Genomic DNA, 18,434 nt, shown 5'->3' with positions numbered 1-18,434 from the left:
ATACAGTAGATGACCCCAACAGACACGCAGGTGAAGTGTCGCCACACCTGGAAGAACAGTTTGGGCCCTGAGGGAGGGGGTGTAAGGGCAGATGTTGCGCTTGTTCTAGCTGCAATAATAAATGTCAGGAGGAAGATCAGTAGGCCGGGACAAGGGAGTCACACAGGGAGTCATCCCTGCAGAAAGCAGGAATGGTCGGGAGTTGTATGAGGATGGGAAGATGTGCTCGGCGGTGGGATCCCTTTGGAGGTGGTGGAAGTTACGTACAATTATGTGTAGAATGTGGCTACTGTTGTGGTAAGTGAGAAAAGGAGGAACTCTATACGTTATGGGGCGGCGGGAGGATGGTGTGAGGGCAGCTGTGTGTGAAATGGAAGAGTGCGGGTGAGGCAGCGTTCATGTTGGGGGAGAGTAAGCCCCTTTCTTTGAAGAAGAAGGACATCTCAGTTGCTCTGGGATGAAAAGCCTCAGCCTGAGAGCAGATACAGAGGGCACGGAGGAGCTGAAAGAAGGGGTGGCATTACTCACAAATAACAGGGTGGAAAGAAGTACCGTCCGGACTGCTGTGAGTCTGTAGGTTTATTAAATATACCAGTGGATAGACTGTCCTCCGAGGTGGAGGCAGAGATGGAGAAGGGAAGAGAGGAGTCGGAAGTGGACCGGGTAGGTTTGAGGGCAGGGTGGAAGTCGGAGGCAAAGTTGAATAAATCGACGAGCTCTGCACGAGTGCGGGAATCAGCAACTATGCAATCGTCGATGTGGCGTTGGTTGATTTCGGGAGCGTTGCTGCTGTTGGCTTTTAACAAGAGCCGGTGGCTTCTCCAACTTGATGCTTACCAAAAGCTCCAGCACATCCATTTCCTTAATATATACATATTCAGGCTGTTCAGTCCGCTATAGGTTATCCATACAATCGCCAAGATCCTTATTTCGTTGTGAATACTGAAGCAAAGTACTCATCAAGTACCTCCGCTATCTCCCCCGGTTCTATACACTCTTTTCCACTGTCACACTTGATTGGTCCTATTCTCTCACTTCCTATCCCCTCACCCTTCACATACTTGTAGAATGCCTTGGGCTTTTCCTTAATCCTGTCCATCAAGTCCTTCTCATGGCCCCTTTCGGCTCTCCTAATTTCGTTCTTGATCTCCTTCCTGCCAGCCTTAGGAGGCGCCTCCTCAAGAAAGCGACGTCGTCATCAAAGGTCCCGTCATTCCGTCTGTCACAGCTGCAGTCAGATAGGACCCGTATGCGCGTCACTTGCATTTGTCGTCATGCGGTAACAGTGCATTCCATTACAGAATAACGCAGCTATAAATTACAATAACTACAGTGTGTACAGAAATAAATTATATATATCGTGCAGAACGAAAGAGGAAAATACAGAGGAAGCTTTCATCAGCGGATCGATCTCCATTCTCGAATCTGATTGCGGATGTGAAGAAGCTGTTCCTGAAATGCTGAGTGTGTGTGGTCGGGCCCCTGTAACCTCTCGGCGAGCGAAGGGAGTGGGGTGAGCTCTTTACTAATGGATACAGCTTTTTTGAGGCATCGTCTTTTGAAGGTGTCTTGTGTGCATGGAAGGCTGGCGCCTATGATGTAGCCTTGCGAGAAAACATCTTCCAGCAGACTGTTCTGATCCTGTGCAGTGGCCTCTCCATGGCGGACGGTGATGCTTTCAGTTGGAATGCTCTCCACGGTACATCTGTCGAAATGTACGAGAGTCCTGCGTGACAGACCGATTCCTCTCAATATCTGAATGAAATACAGCCGCAGTCGTGTTCTCTTTGAGATTGCATCAATATATTGATCCCGGGATGGATCATCAAAGAGGTTAACACCGATGGAATTGAAACTGCTGACTCCTTCCACCTCCGGTCTGACAATGAGGGGACTGTCGGATGGTCCCTCGACCCCGCCTTACTTAGCACAGAGGCTGGGGGGAGATCCGGCAGAAGATGGTAGAGTTATGAGAGGCCTAGAAGGTGAATTGTTGTGGCCAAGTGTTGTGGATAAATCTGAGGAGCAGCAGATAGAATAAATCAGGCAGACTCAGAGAATTGTGTCAGACTAAAGGATATCATGGAGAGCCTCCTTCCACCTAAAAGCGGTGCTTAAGGACTCTACTTATCTTGCAGACCCAATTTATTATATAGACACAGCGTAGGTGACTAAAAACACTTAAGAATATCATTGCTTGACTGTGAACTTAGGACTAGATTATAACAAACAACCTGACTTTGAACTTCGGACTAATTTTCAACAAACAAGAGCATGATGTCAATATGGTGCCAAAGCATTCTTGTTTAGACTTTAGCAAGGACTGGATTCTAAGACTTGCAACTCAGACCTCAGCTAAATTTTAAGAGCATTCATAAGCGATTAGGTTAACCCCTGCATATCCAAGGAGTCTTAAGTTCTTTCACACCAAAGTAGAAATATCAAGTGGGCAGTGAATGAATGGAGATGGATCATGTACAGTCAACAGAGTTTAGACTCATTCGGTATCTTGTTCAGCGCAGGAGTAGGGGAGAGTCACAGAGCTTGTTCTAGTTCTCCACTGTTCCATGATCCCAACATGTCCAGGTGATGTGTACACATTGTGATATCAGTCTGTTCACCATCTTCTGTCTATTCACCCCTATTCGTCTCGGAATTCTGCACTGATGGGTGTAATGTGGGACACTGTATCCTGCAACACAGGAGCAACTCTTCCGCGCATCATGACCCTGACGAGGGGAACAGTCCCCGCTGCGCAGTGACGTAATCAATGACGCAACCAGTGACGCCAATTTCTGAGGATTCTTCTATCAACCGCGTGCTGCAGTGTGCATCATTGGATGATTACAAATGTGAAACTGAGTTTCCCTCGCATTCTCACTCACAAACTCTTTCAGTGCTGCACAGAACAATGCTGTCGCTATTTTATCAATGAAAAATGCATGGAATATTGCAGAGCACTCTGAGGCTGTCATAAGAAAATCGAAATGAATATTATATTATTTGTGAGTGGGAAATAACTCTAGTTAATTCATGGACAGGTACACATTGAGGAATATGTGACAGAATCGGCAAACATAAGAGTGCGGAAGACACGGTGAAGGGCGCGTTTAGAACTGTGAGAGAAATGTCTACACCGGGGGTGTTTGATAAGTTCGTGGCCTGAGGTAGACGGAGTCAACATTGGAAAACTAGTGCATTTATTTTTTAATGAGTTATGATTAGTTATTAACTTGAAACTTTCTACATAATCCCTCAACGTGCTGAAATGCACGTGCATGTAACGTGAACTGTATAATTCATCTCCTTCGAACTCATCAATCACCCCTGCTGTGGACCACTTCTGGAGGTCCAGGACGGCGACTCCTACAAAGAAGGAATCCGTCCGCTTCACGACCGCTGGACTAAGTGTGTAAATGTAGGAGGGGATCATGTCGAAAAAAATTGGTCCTTAACAAAATGGGTACAACATTAACCCATAAACTTATCAATCGCCCCTAGCAAATCCTGCTGAAACATGAAACTCGGTGCCCCTATGGGTTTTATTTCGATCAGTTTATTAATTTAGTTATCCAACTAACATTAAATTAATTAAAATATTTATTTTCATTAAACATTTCAGAGATTGTTTTGTCAAACCACAGAAAGTTTACAGATTGAGTGCTGTTCTATTGGCTCTATGTGTTATCAAGAGACGCAAGCAGAATAATGCCGGGCCGAACGGTCTGTTTGCCGCATGACTCTATTAAACAGGATGCACTGCTTCATACAGCCGTCATTATTCATCAGTGCACTGTCTCTCTCACAATTTTAACTTAAATCGACTGCAGGAGACTCTTGTTCTAAAAATAGCTTAGGGAATAAAGTATCGATTTTCGGAGTATTTTCTGAATTTGAGAAACAGGAAAAATGAGGAAGATAGACCCGCTCACACTGAATCAGAGGCTCACAGGTACAGGACTGAGACGACACACGTGATGCTCGAGAGGAGACGAACAGATAAAGAATGACACCCAAAATCCCTACTTTTACACTGTAGTAGTGACGGACAGTTACAGAATGAAACGTACTATCTCATACTGAACCAGAGAGTGATACATACAGAAGTCAACACTCTCAATCTACAAAATGAATCCCATACTCTCACATTGCACTAGAGCCACGTGGATACAATATGAGCCACACTTCACCGGCGACAATCAAGTACAAATTTAAACCAACACTTTCATATTATTCGACTGAGTGTCTCCCGTTGGTTGATTGTCTCTACACTGCTGTCGTTCTCTCTCTCTAGTTATTCATTTCATGTGAAGTGCCCAGAAACTCGCTCTTCATTTGCAGCTTGAAACCTACTGCATAATAAATACTTTGTTCTCTGGTAGGCTGAGCAATTACGCTGCATTCTCCCAACTCACTATTCTTTTTTTTCTCTCTCTCGTTTCTGCAACATGGTACTGCGGATGTTTAAACGTCTCTTCTGTCCCTTTACCGATGATATGATCGGCCGTACAATACCCTGTTTAACGGGTTCATTGAGGGAAGATAAATGAACGGGCAGGGCAATAATTCAATTCATGCACTGGTGTGTGTGTGTGTGTGTGTGTGTGTGTGTGTGTGTGTGTGTGTGTGTGTGTGTGTGTGTGTGTGTGTGTGTGTGTGTGTGTGTGTGTGTGTGTGTGTGTGGGTGTGTGTGTGTGTGTGTGTGATTAAGATGGTTTCTGATATGACCTTATCTGATGATGTGACCTTACCTGGCGATCCTGCATTTATTTCTACAAGGGCACCTCGGAGTGAATGGCAAGGACACGTGTATTTTTATGATAAAGCAGCAGATGAAGACCACTGTGTACCGAGTGGAATCTACACTTGACAGAGAATATTCTCTTCAATGATGCTGGTATTTACACCAGAGACAAACGTGTTGATGTTTGCGCTCGTAACCCACAGGGCCGTGAATGGTCTTATCGCCCATTACATTCCTACAGTGATTGAACGCCACAGTATTTCCGCCTCTCACTGGTTCTCAGGTAGATTCAACAGAGAAGACAGTTTAAGAGATGGTGGGGAGGGGGGGCGGGTGGTGTGCGTACATGGACAAATCTGGACTTCAAAATAACGGAAGTAATCATAATCATGGAGAAGCTGATCACAATGACGAAAACACTGATGTCCTCCAGGTTTGATGGGGAACTGTACAGGGTGTCTCTGTACACAGCGGGTATGTTTTATATCTGATGGGACATAGTGGGACGGGGTGGGGTGGGTTTGGTGTCTGATGGGGAACTGGACAGGGTGTCTCTCTACACAGCGGGTATGTTTTATATCTGATGGCACATAGTGGGACGGGGTGCGGTGGGTTTGGAGTCTGATGGGGAACTGAACAGGGTGTCTCTGTACACAGCGGATATGTTTTATATCTGATGGGACATAGTGGGATGGGGTGGGGTGGGTTTGGTGTCTGATGGGGAACTGGACAGGGTGTCTCTGTACACAGCGGGTATGTTTTATATCTGATGGGAAATAGTGGGACGGGGTGGGGAGGGTTTGGTGTTTGATGGGGAACTGGACAGGGTGTCTCTGTACACAGCGGATATGTTTAATATCTGATAGCACATAGTGGGAATGGGTGTGGTGGGTTTGCTGACAGAACGGTCAAAGTGGAGCTGCTGTGTAAAAATAAAATGAAAGTCTGCAGGAGGAGACTGGGAGGGGTTTCATGTGTCCCTGGATCCGAACTGAGTGGAAACCGGATCTAACCGTAGATGAAATTTCAGGCCTGACCGTGAAAATTGCTGAAAATGCTGGAAGCAGCGATTCCGGAATGCTTGTGGAAAGAGAATCAGAGTGAAATTTTCAATTTGGAAAATGGGAACAGTCGTGACCGCTGTCAATACAACTGTGGAATGTTGTAAATAGAGCCGCTCATTTCTCACTTATTGGTCTCATTAAAAAAAAATGTTCTAATTACACAGAGGGATCTGACTGAGGAAATGCCAATGATACTGACGAGTTAATGTTCCACCCCCACAGCATTTTCACCAGAGACACTGCCGGTGATGTAATTTGTTTGTTCAGTAACAATGGTGGGAGGTGGGACCTTGTCACTGGAGATCGATCCCCGGTATAAATCAGAGCCTGTTGCAGTACGCCAGCCCAGAGTGTCTTGCCGAGCTGTGGAATTCAGGGCAATAGCGTTCACTGCGTCCCTCAAATGGGATATCCAGTAATCTGGCGGATAGAAGACATTTACTACCCTGTTATTTCAGCCGTTGGGATTCCTGGTAAGCCGGGGCACACCTCCAAAGGCAGAAACTGAGAGTTTATTCTGATGTTCTGAAGTGTATCTCTCGCTACTTGTTTCCACAGCCACCCGCCCAGTCCCCGCATTTCAGTCATGGGCGGAAGGCGCTGACAATATTAATCCCATTGCTTTCACAGCTGGACACTGGAGCCGAGATGCTGCCTTTAACTGATATCCTCTCCGCTGTCTCGATGTCCTGTAAATACTGTGAAGTCAAATGTCTGCACAGGACGACACCGGGCTACACTGCATCCGTGGGAGCCAGCCGACCTTCTGTTTTCTCCGTATAAATCGACTGTGAATTTTTTGACTGTGAGATGGAACAACGCGAATGGCTCATTTATGTTAGAAATATGAGCAGAGGGAACCGCCGATGTGGATTTCATTTCATTCCTGTGATGCTCAGACCAGTGGCGTTGGTATATCATACCCATTCGTTACTGCGGCCAGGAAGCGTTTAACCAGCTGTCATCTGGTCCGTTTTGGGAATTCACCCAGATTGAACCCATTTACAAAACTCGCGGAGAGTTCTCTGTCACGCCGATATTGCCCACTGTCAGCGGGTTCATATGTTCTGGGTCCAGTTTCCACCATTTGTAGCAGAAAAGAAAAACACAAGATGAAGTCTAATAATAATAATTTTGCTCTACTGCCCTGACAGGTAAGTAATTTCTCGGTTTGTCCCCCCTCTCGCTTGCAGTTAACCTGGTGGCGATTGTTATCCTGTCCCGAGGAAAGTGCGGTCTCTCCAAATGTATCACTCGCTACCTGCTGGGAATGGCAGCGGCCGATCTCCTGGTCGTTATCTCTGACCCTCTGCTGAGGTGGACTGTTCTCATATACTTTAAGTCTTCCTTCCTCCATCGGACGCCCGTTTGTAGGGTTGTTCGTTGCCTGTTCATAGGAAGCACCGGGGTCTCTGTCTGGCTGACAGTCGCATTCACCTGTGACAGATTTGTGGCCATTTCTTGTGAAAAGCTGAAAACAAAATATTGCACCGAAAGAACGGCGGCTGTGGTTATCGGGACAGTGAGTGTTCTCGGCTGTTCAGAAAGTGTCACCTTCTACTTTACAATAGAGCCTTTGATGATAATTGATGGAGTTTTCTATGGCTGTGTCACCAAAGTGAGTTTCTGTACGTCTCCCTCGTGGGCCGCACTTCATATGATTCATCGTATTTTCATGCCTTGTCTCCCGTTTGTTCTGATTTTACTGTTTAATGCTCTGACAGTCAGACGGATTTTGTCCGCAAATAAAGTCCGGATGGGGCTCCGGGGCCGCAGCAACGGAAAGAATGACAAGGACCCGGAGATGGAGAACCGAAGGAAATCGGTCGTTTATCTATTCATATAACCGGTAGTTTTATATTTCTGTGGTTAACATTGCTGGTTTTTGATATCTACGTACTGATTGCAAACATCCCTAGTTTATCGGACGATGACCCGATTTATATCGCAGAATCCACGGCGACGATGCTGCAGATCCTCAGCTCCTGCACCAACACATGTATTTACGCCGTGACTCAGAGCAAGTTCAGAGAGGAGCTGAAGAACGCGGTGAAATACCGGCTGAAACTGTTAGCCAAATTCCTTAAATCATAGAGCGACTTGTTGGTTTCTGCCGGAGATTTCAGTCAAACACCATGTTTCCTCCATAATCTATCCACTTGCCGATATGTAGAACCACGGGTAACAGCGGAGCGCTGTGAAATACGCATGCGTTTTGTGATGATATATTTCACTCGCAGTTTACCTCGTACGGGTGAAATGTGTCCTTCATCAAATATGTAATATATAGCGGTCACCTCAGCTGTAATTCACCCCGACGTAGGATCTATAGTCAGGTCCCTTCCGTTTTATTCTAATAATCTCCATCAAATCTGACAGCGTTTTACTCTGGGTTGGTCCTGTTAGGAAGAATCCTCTCCCTTTTCTCCATTCTCTCCGTTGTTTCCGATTCATCCTTTTCAGTGATGCTCACGGTGTTTTACTCCCAATATCTCTCACGTTGTCCTCGCTCACCCCTTCCCCCACGCCGGTGAGGGGAACGTGATCAGACTGAGACATAGCGGAGTCGTGTGTGTCTGTGTGTGTGTGTGTGTGTGTGTGTGTGTGTGTGTGTGTGTGTGTGTGTGTGTGTGTGTGTGTGTGTGTGTGTGTGTGTGTATGTGTGTGTGTTTCTTTACTTTTCCAACTCCTTTTCTATCTCTGGACTGCTCCGCTTTGTCGTTTCCTATCTGCCTCTTTATCTCCGTTCACATCCTGAGGTCCCGTGAAAATCTATTTCCCTTGTTCCCTGTTTCTCTTTGTCCACACGTCCGGTCCCGTTCGGAACAGAATTTAATCTCATTGCAGACGAGTGAGTTTCACCGTGAGGGAGACAAGATCGGGCTGGAAAAGAGCGTGTGTGCGTTATTTTCCTTCTTTTTCAACTGCATCTCCATCTCCGACCTGCTCCCTCGTTGTCCCCGCATCTCTCCGGCTTTATCTCTGTTCACATCCCGAAGCTCCGGCACAGTCTCTTTCTTTCCCTCTGTTCTCTGTTTCTGTCTGACCACACATTCCGTCCAGTCGTGTACTGAGCAAAGTAAATCTCATTGCAGGAGCATATATTTATATTGATCATCAATATACGTGGAAACTTAATCAACTTCCAGAGCTACGGGAAAAAAGTTATTTGTTTATTTTTTTCTCTCTCCAACTAACTGAGCTCTACCTGGACGGTTTATCGACCTTTGAAAAATAAAAGAATGATACTGAAAATCTGAATTAAAGTTACTTTAAAAGACGTTGTACCACTCTGAGGCGGAGCATTACTCACTCTGTTGCATTTCCAGTTCTGTATCACTGATGTCTGTCCTGCCACAGATCAGCGTTATACTACACGGGTGATTCTCCTCGCCTGGGGATGACGGAAGTAACAGTCGACACGACAGATATCTTTTCGAGCGCAGAATAGATTTATGCGCCGCGCGTCAATTATTACCAACTCAACGCTTTATCATAAATAATGTTTCTATTGATACTTAAGGATTGTATCCCATCTCCGGCCACCGTGAACGCCAAAGCAACGTGACTCCTAAGTGACGTCATTCTAGTCTTGTCTAATTATCTCCCAATCAGATTGAGTGGCTTAAGGACTACAACATAAATGCCTAGCAAGATTAAATGACAAGAACATCGCATTCCTGAGTTGGTAATGACCTCGGGTTAATTTTGCCTGGTGAAGGCAGCGCAGGTTCTTATGCTGTTGACTCTTGTCCCAGTCTAATCGCAAACTGGAGAACATCGGCAGACGCATTGATCGTGTCGATAACAAGAGGTTAAATGGCGAATACGCGGGGTATACTTTTCAGGTGCTTGGAAATAGGTACGGAGGGAATGTCAGAGTTCAGTTTTCACACAGAGAGTGTTGGGTGCGTGGAAAACACTGCCGGCGGCGGTGATGGAAGCGAATACAACAGGGACTTTAAGAGCCTCTCAGACAGGTACATGGAACTTTGAGAAGTAGAGGTCTGTGCACAGGGAAATCCAAGGCAGCTTCTAGAGTGGGTTTCATGGAGGGCACAACATTGTGGGCCGAACGGCCTGTAATGGGCTGCAGGTTTCTATGTTCTATGTTTTTTTTTAACTGTACTGTCGGCGACAGATGTTAGACACCCAGACATACCTCTTAGAACTACTGGTAATAGTGCAGTGCACTGGGTTGTCTGCGGCCCGGTGTCGTTCTGATAATTTGCAATCAGTAAACTCTTGGCGTGCTATCCTGCTAATCGCCCTTAAATATTGCGTCACTCGTTATCACGACCTGGTTTCGGAACTGGTAAGGTAAGAGAATTAGAAGGACTACAGGTTGGTACAAGCTCTTCCTGGACGAAAACTGTTTTATGACAGGTTTCATGCTTTACATTGTCTCCAGTGGCAAATCATATTTCCGTATAGAGGATAGAATAGCATCGGTCTTCGTGTGTAGTGGCGGAATATACAAATCCTTCGAGATTTTTGTTTATCGCCCACCGAGAGGGAGCTGCCTGCGAAAGCAACATGTGTACGACATACTCAGCCATAGCGGGCGGAGCAAGCAGGTCAAACTGTGTTTTAACGATGAAGAAGGAAATATTACACACCCAGCCTGAGCAGAACGAAGTTGTCGAGTAGCATTAGTATTAGGTGGAGTTATACACTGTGTGCGGTTTAACTCCCATGAATTATGAAGCACGGGTCCGAGTAGTTCATGCGTTATGCTGTAAGAGTTCTGAATTTGCTTTTTTTTTATTTCTCCCCCATTTCCTGTTCCTATACACAAATTATAGTCATGTCCCTTTTTTGAGATCCTCGATGTTCAGAAACGGTCCTAAAAATGGGATCATCTTTCCTTGCATAGTTCTTTGACTTGCCGTCTGTCCCGCTCCTGCCCCTCTGCTTCAGTTGCCTGAGCGTTATCAGGCGGGGTCGGGGTGTTTGTTTCTGTCGTGTAGCATCTGCTAACATGAAAACTTTAAACATTAACCATTAACAATGAGGCCACACGCAGGTTGATGGAGCAATATCTTATCTCCTGCCTAGGTAGCCCCCTACCTGCCGGCATGAACATTCAACTCACAGACTACCGTTGATAACCCTGCACCCCCCCCCCAGCCTTACCCCATCTCTATCTATAATTTTAGTCTGGTTCTCTTTCTCTCTCTTCCCACCCCCCCCCCCCCCCCCGACTATAATCTTTCCCCTAGCCCTGCCTTTCTTTTCTTTTATTTCCCATAATTGTCCACTTTCCCCTAGGCCATTTCCCTTCAGCCATCACTTCCCAGCTCTCTACTTCATCACTCACCCCACTTCTAGCACCCCGTTCCACGACCATCCCATGTTACTTCACTCCTGATGAAGGGTTTCGGCTCGAAACGTCGTCACTACCTCCTCCCACAGATGCTGTCTGGCCTGCTGAGTTCTGCCAGCATTTTATTTAACATTAAAACCTCGTCCAGACCTGATTCCGGCCTGGGCTCAGGCTGTCTAGGTGAGGATAGAGACGCCTCCTCTTTGTTTTGTTTGGACATCGTTTGGTCAGTCAGTCCTTTTTTTTTGTTGTTTCGGAGATTGGTGTCTCTTAAATTCCTCCAGCACTCATTCAACTCAAGTCAAGTTTGCTGTCATTTAACTGCACACATGCACACCGACAAAAGAGACAACGTTTCACCGACCCAGGGTGTAAAGCACAGCAGCGCACACAACACATACAACACACAATCACGTATCAAAGCAAGGCCAACATCCTCCGATGAGCCAGGCACAAATAAACAAATCAAAATGCATAAATCTAAACACCATTTTATATAATCATAATCCCACGTAGGGTCTCCGTCTCCGCTACCAGTTTCTTGTTGAAAATATTTGATTTTCTTTAACTAAAAAGACTCCCACAGAGCCACCGTCCTTGTGTCCAAACGCACAAGCCACTAGTAAAAGGAATCACACATCTAGTATAACCACTTTCCAACTAGACCTCATCAGCAGGGAGACTGGCGGCACCAGCGGATCTCCCCGGGATTTCTCTACTCGTTCAACGGGCTGGAGCTACTTTCTCATTTTTTTTCTTTACCTTTACAGAGAAAATCCTCCCCGCATTTCTCTCATCAACTTGCCTGTCATTATTTACCATCTTCCTTCAATCTACTTACCTGGTTTTCATCTTTATTTTTACAGTGAACTTTCTCCCTCGCATTCCTGATCAACTTTGCTGTCACCACTTCCTATCCGCCTTCAATCTACTTTCCTGGTCCTGCAAAGGAAAGACGGTCAGTCGAAGGCACAAGCGCGAAAGTAATTTCGTAATATTCGTCTCTTCAAGTCTTATTTATATCTACTGGTTTTATTTCCTAATCGGAGAACACCTTGGGTGGGACTAGGATCCGGATCCGGACCTCCTTATTTCACACAACACTTCACATAATACTGCCGTCTTTCCGACACGGTTCCGCCGATCCCGTCCTTTCTACCCGCTCATGGGCCATGATCAGGGAGGCACGAAGCGGATCAGAGTTGTTATACTGTTATTGCAAGCTTTGTGTTTACACAGCCCTTGGAGAATATACGCAACACACACACAAAATGCTGGTGGAACACGACAGACCAGGCAACATCTACAGGAAGAAGTACAGTCGACGCTTCATGCCAAGACCCTTCCTCAGAACTAACTGAAATAAAAGATAGTTACTATTACCCTCGCCCTCGTCTCTCTCTCTCTCCCCCTCCCCGCCGTTTCGCTTCCTGGCATACCTCTCCTGCAATCTTTCGCTCGAATCCCATCTCTGCCACAGTCTTCTATCGCCTTCCCTCTTTCCGCTTGTCTTCTCGCCCGTCTATCCCCTTCCCCATATTCTTTCCTGTCTCTTTTTTTCCCTTATCATTATCTCCCGGATCCCTAGCAGTCTTTCTTTCCACATTATCTTCTCACTCAGTTCTTTTCTCACCTCAGTACCCGTTTCAGCCCCTACCTGTCTCATCCTCCAGACTCCCCCTCTGCCTCAATCGGCCTGTCTCTCTCCCTGTGTCTCCCTCTCCCGCTTTGTTACTAAGTCCGCCAGCACATCTCTACTCAGTCATATTCCACGTCTCTTGCTGCCCCTGTCTTTCTCTCTCCGAATCTCTTTCACACCCTCTCTCCTGAGACACTCACTCCGACATTTTTCACCCCAGTATCTCTCTCGTACACTCTCTCTCCTACCCCAGTCACGCTGTCGTTCCCCAATCTGTATCAGCCACAATGTTTTGTGCAAGCCTTTCTCTTATCACTTGAGCACAGCATTCTGTCTCTCATACATCTTCCCCCAGTGCTTCTCTCCAAACACTCGTCTCTCTATCCTACTCTCTGTCCTCTCAGCCTTTCTCACCCCTCCGCTTCTCGCCCACTAACTCTTTCTCCCTCAGTCTTCCGCTACGACATCTCTTTATCAACGATTTCTCTTTTACTTTGCCTCTCTCCCCAAACCAGTCCTACGTTTTCGCCCTCTCTTTCTCTTTGCTGCTCCCTCTCAACTCATTTGATTCTTCCTCGTTGTTTTCTCCCACGTTCATCTTACTTTCTGTTTGTCTCTCTACGCCACGTCTCTCTCTCTTCTGACTTTCTCCACTTATCTCTCTCCCTCGTGTTCCCCTGACAAGGTGATACAACTCAGCTTGGAATTTAACAAAGGGAAGATGAAGTCAGATACGGGATGATTAACATGTCTGTGGCCTAAGGTTGAAGGAGACAATTTTAGAAAATCTCGGTAGAAGAAGATGCGTTATTAACTTCAAACTCTCTGCAGAATCACTCTAAGGGTTGACCTGCACCTGCATGTAACCAGAACAGTAAAACGCATCTCCTTGGCCAAAGGAACTTATCAATCAGCCCTGCCGTCGTCCGCTTCCGGAGTTCCAAGACGCCGACTTCAACAAGGAAGGGACCGTATGCTCCACGACATCTGGACTAAGTGGACTAAGTAGGGTGGGACTATGTGGAAAAAATAAATGTGCTGGGTTTTCTAAAATTGACTCCTTCTACCTCAGGCCACGAACATATCAATCACCCCTCGTATATCAGTGAAGGAAAGTGAATTACTGAGGCTTGAGAGAGGACCTGGCCAAAACTGTTTGGGAAAGAACACTGGCAGCGATGACGGTACAGCGGCAATGGCTGGGTATTCCTGAAGCATTTCGAAATCCGAATAATATGTCCATCGAAAAAAGAAGTATTCTAAAGGCAATATGACACCACCGTCGCTGTCATGAGAAGTCGAAGCCAACATGAAACCCAAAGAGAAGGCATTGCTTATAGAAGAAAAAGTGTAATGTCGTGGTAAGCTTGTTGCTAGCAGAAGGCAAGAAATAATTAATATATGATGTTTTTGAAATAATGAAATGCGAAGATAAACGATCCCACAATGTGAAGGGGATGACAAATGTTTCCTCAGATGTATAAAGTGTAAAAAGAAGCGATATTGGATATCAGACAGCTGGAAAACGATGCTGGAGAGCTAGGATTAGCAGAACAATAAAATGGCGGGCGAACGGAATAAGTACTTATTGTATCTGTGTGCACTGTGGAAGTTAGGAGCGGCAGGGAGCAGAGATATTGGAAGTGTGCCATTACTGTTGAGAAGGTACTTAGAAAACTGCAAGTTCAAAAGGTACAAAAGTCAACTGGACTAGGATTCTGAAAGAGATGCCTGAAGGGACAAGTTTCAATTATCAATTGTTTCTGACATAGTTCCAAATGAACAGAAGATTGTTGTTGTCACTCCTCTCTTCAAGAACGGAGAGACGAAGAAAAAAATCATTATCCTGTGGTCGGCGACTGTTGGCGAATTTCTTTATTGCACGATTTCCGGATTAGATCAGAATACTTACAATGATTCGGAATATATATTTGGACACACAGGGGATATATTGCTGGTGTTAAGTTGCTGCACAAACACGTTTATTTATGGGGTAACTCAGTCCAAGTTCAGACAGCAGTTCATCAACGCAGCAAAATTTCCGCTGTTGTCAATTATTCAACTGATTAATAAAAAATATATATTGAGTTGTTTTTACAGGCGGTCGCACTGTTTTCCATCTTGACACTGCAGAACTGGCTGTCACCGGACAACGTTCCAGCGGGGGGAATAAAACTGGGGGAACAGGAGGGGAAGGACTGGCAGATCAATGCTCCAGGGTTCAAATGTCTCATACGTGTTAGAGGCAGAGGAAAGACGGGTAGCAGGGCATTGCTAGTCAGGGAAAATGTCACAGCAGTGCTCAGGCAGGACAGATTAGAGGGCTTGTCTACTGAGGACAAATGTGTGGTGCTGCGAAATAGGAAGGGTATTACCACATTAATGGGGTTGTATTATAGACCACCCAACAGTATGCGAGAATTGGAGGAGCAAATCTGCAGAGAGATTGTGGAGAACTGCAGGAACATAAAACTGGGATAGTAGTGGATTATAATTTTCCACATATTTATTAGGACTCCGATATGGTTAAAGCTCTAGACGGTTCAGAGTTCGTAAAATATGTTGAAGAAAGTTTTCAAAACCAATATATAGAGGTACCGACTAGAGAGGATGCAATTTTAGATCTCCTTTAGGAAATGATTTAGGACAGGTGACAGAAGTGTGTGCAGGGGAACACTTTAGCTCCAGTGATCATAATGCCATTAGCTTCAACATGATCATGGATAAAAATAGATCTGGTCCTCGGGTTGAGGTTCTAACCAGGAAAAATAACACATTTCAAAAAGTGAGAAAGGATCTAAAGTGCGTGGATTGGGACAGGTTGTTCTTTGGCAAGGATGCGATTGGTAAATGGGAGACCTTCAAAGGAGAAGTTTTAAGAGTGCAGAGTTTGTATATTCCTGTTATGATTAAGGGCAAAGTGATTCCGAATAAGGAACCTTGGTTCTCAAGAGATATTGGAACTCTGATGAAGAAGAAGAGAGATGTATGTCATCTATTGGCGACAGGAAGCAAATAGGATGCTTGAGCAGTATAAAATTGCAAAAGTAAAATACTTAAGGAAGAAATTAGGAAGGCTAAAAGAAGACATGAGGTTGCTTTGGCAGTAAAGGTGAAGAATAATCCAAAGTGCTTCAGCAGGTATTTTAAGAGCAAAAGAATAGTAAGGGATTCAATTGGTGCTCTTGTTGACCACAGTGGTCGGCTATGTATGGAACAAAAAAAAGGAGATCTTAAATGTTTTTCTTTGCATCTGTAGTTACTAAGGAAACTGACATGGTGGCTATGGAAATAAGGCAAACAAGTATTGAGGCCATGGAGGTAGTAAATTTGATGATAGGAAATAGAGGAGGAGGTGCTTGCTATTTCAAGGCAAATCAGAGTATATAAATTCCCAGGACCTGACAGGGTATTCCCTCGGACCTTGAAGAAGACTGGTGTTGAAATTGCAGGGGCCCTGGCAGATATATTAAAAATATCGGTATCTGCGGGTGTGGTACTGGCGGATCAGAGGATAGCTCATGTTGTTCCGTTAAATAAAAAAGGCTCTAAAAGTAATCCGGAAATTTATAGGCCGGTAAATCCGAGGCCATTACTATGTGAATTATTGGAAGGAGTACTAAGAGATAGAATCTACAAATATTTGGTTATACAGGGACATATTAGGCAGAAGCAACACGGCTTTATGCGTGGTAGGTCATGTATAATCAATCTATTAGAGTTTTTCGAGCAGGTTACCAGGAAAGTGGATGAAAGGAAGGCAGTGGATGTTGTCTACATGGACTTCAGTAAGGCCTTTGACAAGGTCCGCATGAGAAGTTAGTTAGGAAGATTCAGTCGCTAGTTGTACATCGAGAGGTAGTAAAATGGATTAGACATTGTGTCAATGGAAGAAGCCAGAGATTGGTAGTAGAGGATTACCACTCTGAGTGGAGGCCTGTGACTAGTGGTGTGCCTTTGGGATCAGTGCTGGCTTCATTGTTATTTGTCATTTATATCAATGATCTAGATGTTAATGTGGTAAATTGGATCAGCAAATTTGCTGATGATACAAAGACTGGAGGGGTAGTGGCCAGTGAGGAAGTTTATCAAAGCTTGCAGAGTGATTTGAACCAGCTGGAAACTTGGGCTGATAATGGCAGATTGAGTTTAATGCAGTCATGTGTGACGTATTGCACTTTGGAAGAACAAACCAAGGGAGAACATACAAGGTAAATGGTAAGACACTGAGGAGTTCAGCAGAATAGAGGGATCTGGGAATACAGATACAGAATTCCCGAAAAGTGGCGTCACAGGTAGATAGGGTCGTAAAGAAAGCTTTTGGAAATTGGCCTTTATAAATCAAAGTATTGAGTATCAGAGTTGGAATGTAATGGTGAGGTGGTATAAGGCATTGGTGAGGCCGAATTTGAAGTATTGTGTCCAGCTCTGGTCACCTAATTACAGGAAGGATATTAATAAGGTTGAAAGAGTGCAGAGAAGGTTTACAAGGATGTTGCCGGGACTTAGGAAACTGAGTTACAGAGAAAGGTTGAATAGGTTATGACTTTATTCCCTGGAGCGTGGAAAAAATGGGGCGAGAATTGATAGAGGTATATAAAGTTATGATGGGTATAGATAGAGTGAATGCAAGCAGGTATTTTCCACTGAGGCTAGGGGAGAAAAAGAAAACGGAGGACATGTGTTAAGGGTGAAGGGGGCAAAGTTTAAAGGGAACATTGGGTTGGGGGGGGCTTCTTCACACAGAGAGTGGTGGGAGTGTGGAATGAGCTGGAAAAATAAGTGGTAAATGCGGGCTCACTTTTAACATTTAAGAAAAACATACAGGTACATGGATGAGAGGTATATGGAGGGGTATGGACCACTTGCAGGTTAGTAGGACTAGACAGAAAATGGTTCGGCACAGCCAAGAAAGGCAAAAAGGCCTGTTTCTGTGCTGTATTGTTCTGTGTTTCTATGGTCCAAAACCTATGGGAGACACAGCTTCGGAACTGTCGTCACCCAGCCCTCGACAACCATCTCCGACCAATTATTACATTCGCCTTTCCCTTTGCTTTCATTTATTGTTTTCATAGTCCTGCTCTCGTCACCCGGCATACCGCTTTCGATATTGAATCCCGCACTCGAACGTAAATGTCCATCGGTTAACAGTTTACTTCCCGGCGAAAACTCCGGAGAGGACAGGTCGTAGGATCCGATCCGGTGGGGACCGTGATTCGGTGGAGACAACGTGGGGAGTCTGCTGCGGATCGATGAGTACGGGTTTTGGAAATTTTGGGCTCCTGCCTGTTCACATTCAGTAATGTTTCAGCTCTAAATAAACTTTTTTTTTGCGTACCGTGTGAATTTGTTGTCTCGTGTGACGAGCTGTAACAGGGCAGCAAAACGCACAGCATTCAGACAAATGCTGAGGCCTGGGTGGGCCGCACATCCCGATCTCACGGACTGGCGGGACCCAGCGTGTAAACCCCAGACGTACCAGGCTGGAGAACTGCGGGTTTCTCGGCGCTGAGTTGGAGACTACTGGCGAGGGGGAAGGAGCCGTTTACTGAGACGTCCGGGAAGAAATGGGGTTTCCGAATCAATCCTGAGATTCGCCACGACCCCAACTCCAATGGCACCCCCATATCGGTGATCGTACCTGTATTTGACGACACATCC

Source organism: Hypanus sabinus, unplaced genomic scaffold (genome assembly GCF_030144855.1).
Source record: "Hypanus sabinus isolate sHypSab1 unplaced genomic scaffold, sHypSab1.hap1 scaffold_495, whole genome shotgun sequence".
Taxonomy (NCBI): Eukaryota; Metazoa; Chordata; class Chondrichthyes; order Myliobatiformes; family Dasyatidae; genus Hypanus; species Hypanus sabinus.
This window is presented reverse-complemented; position numbering follows the sequence as displayed.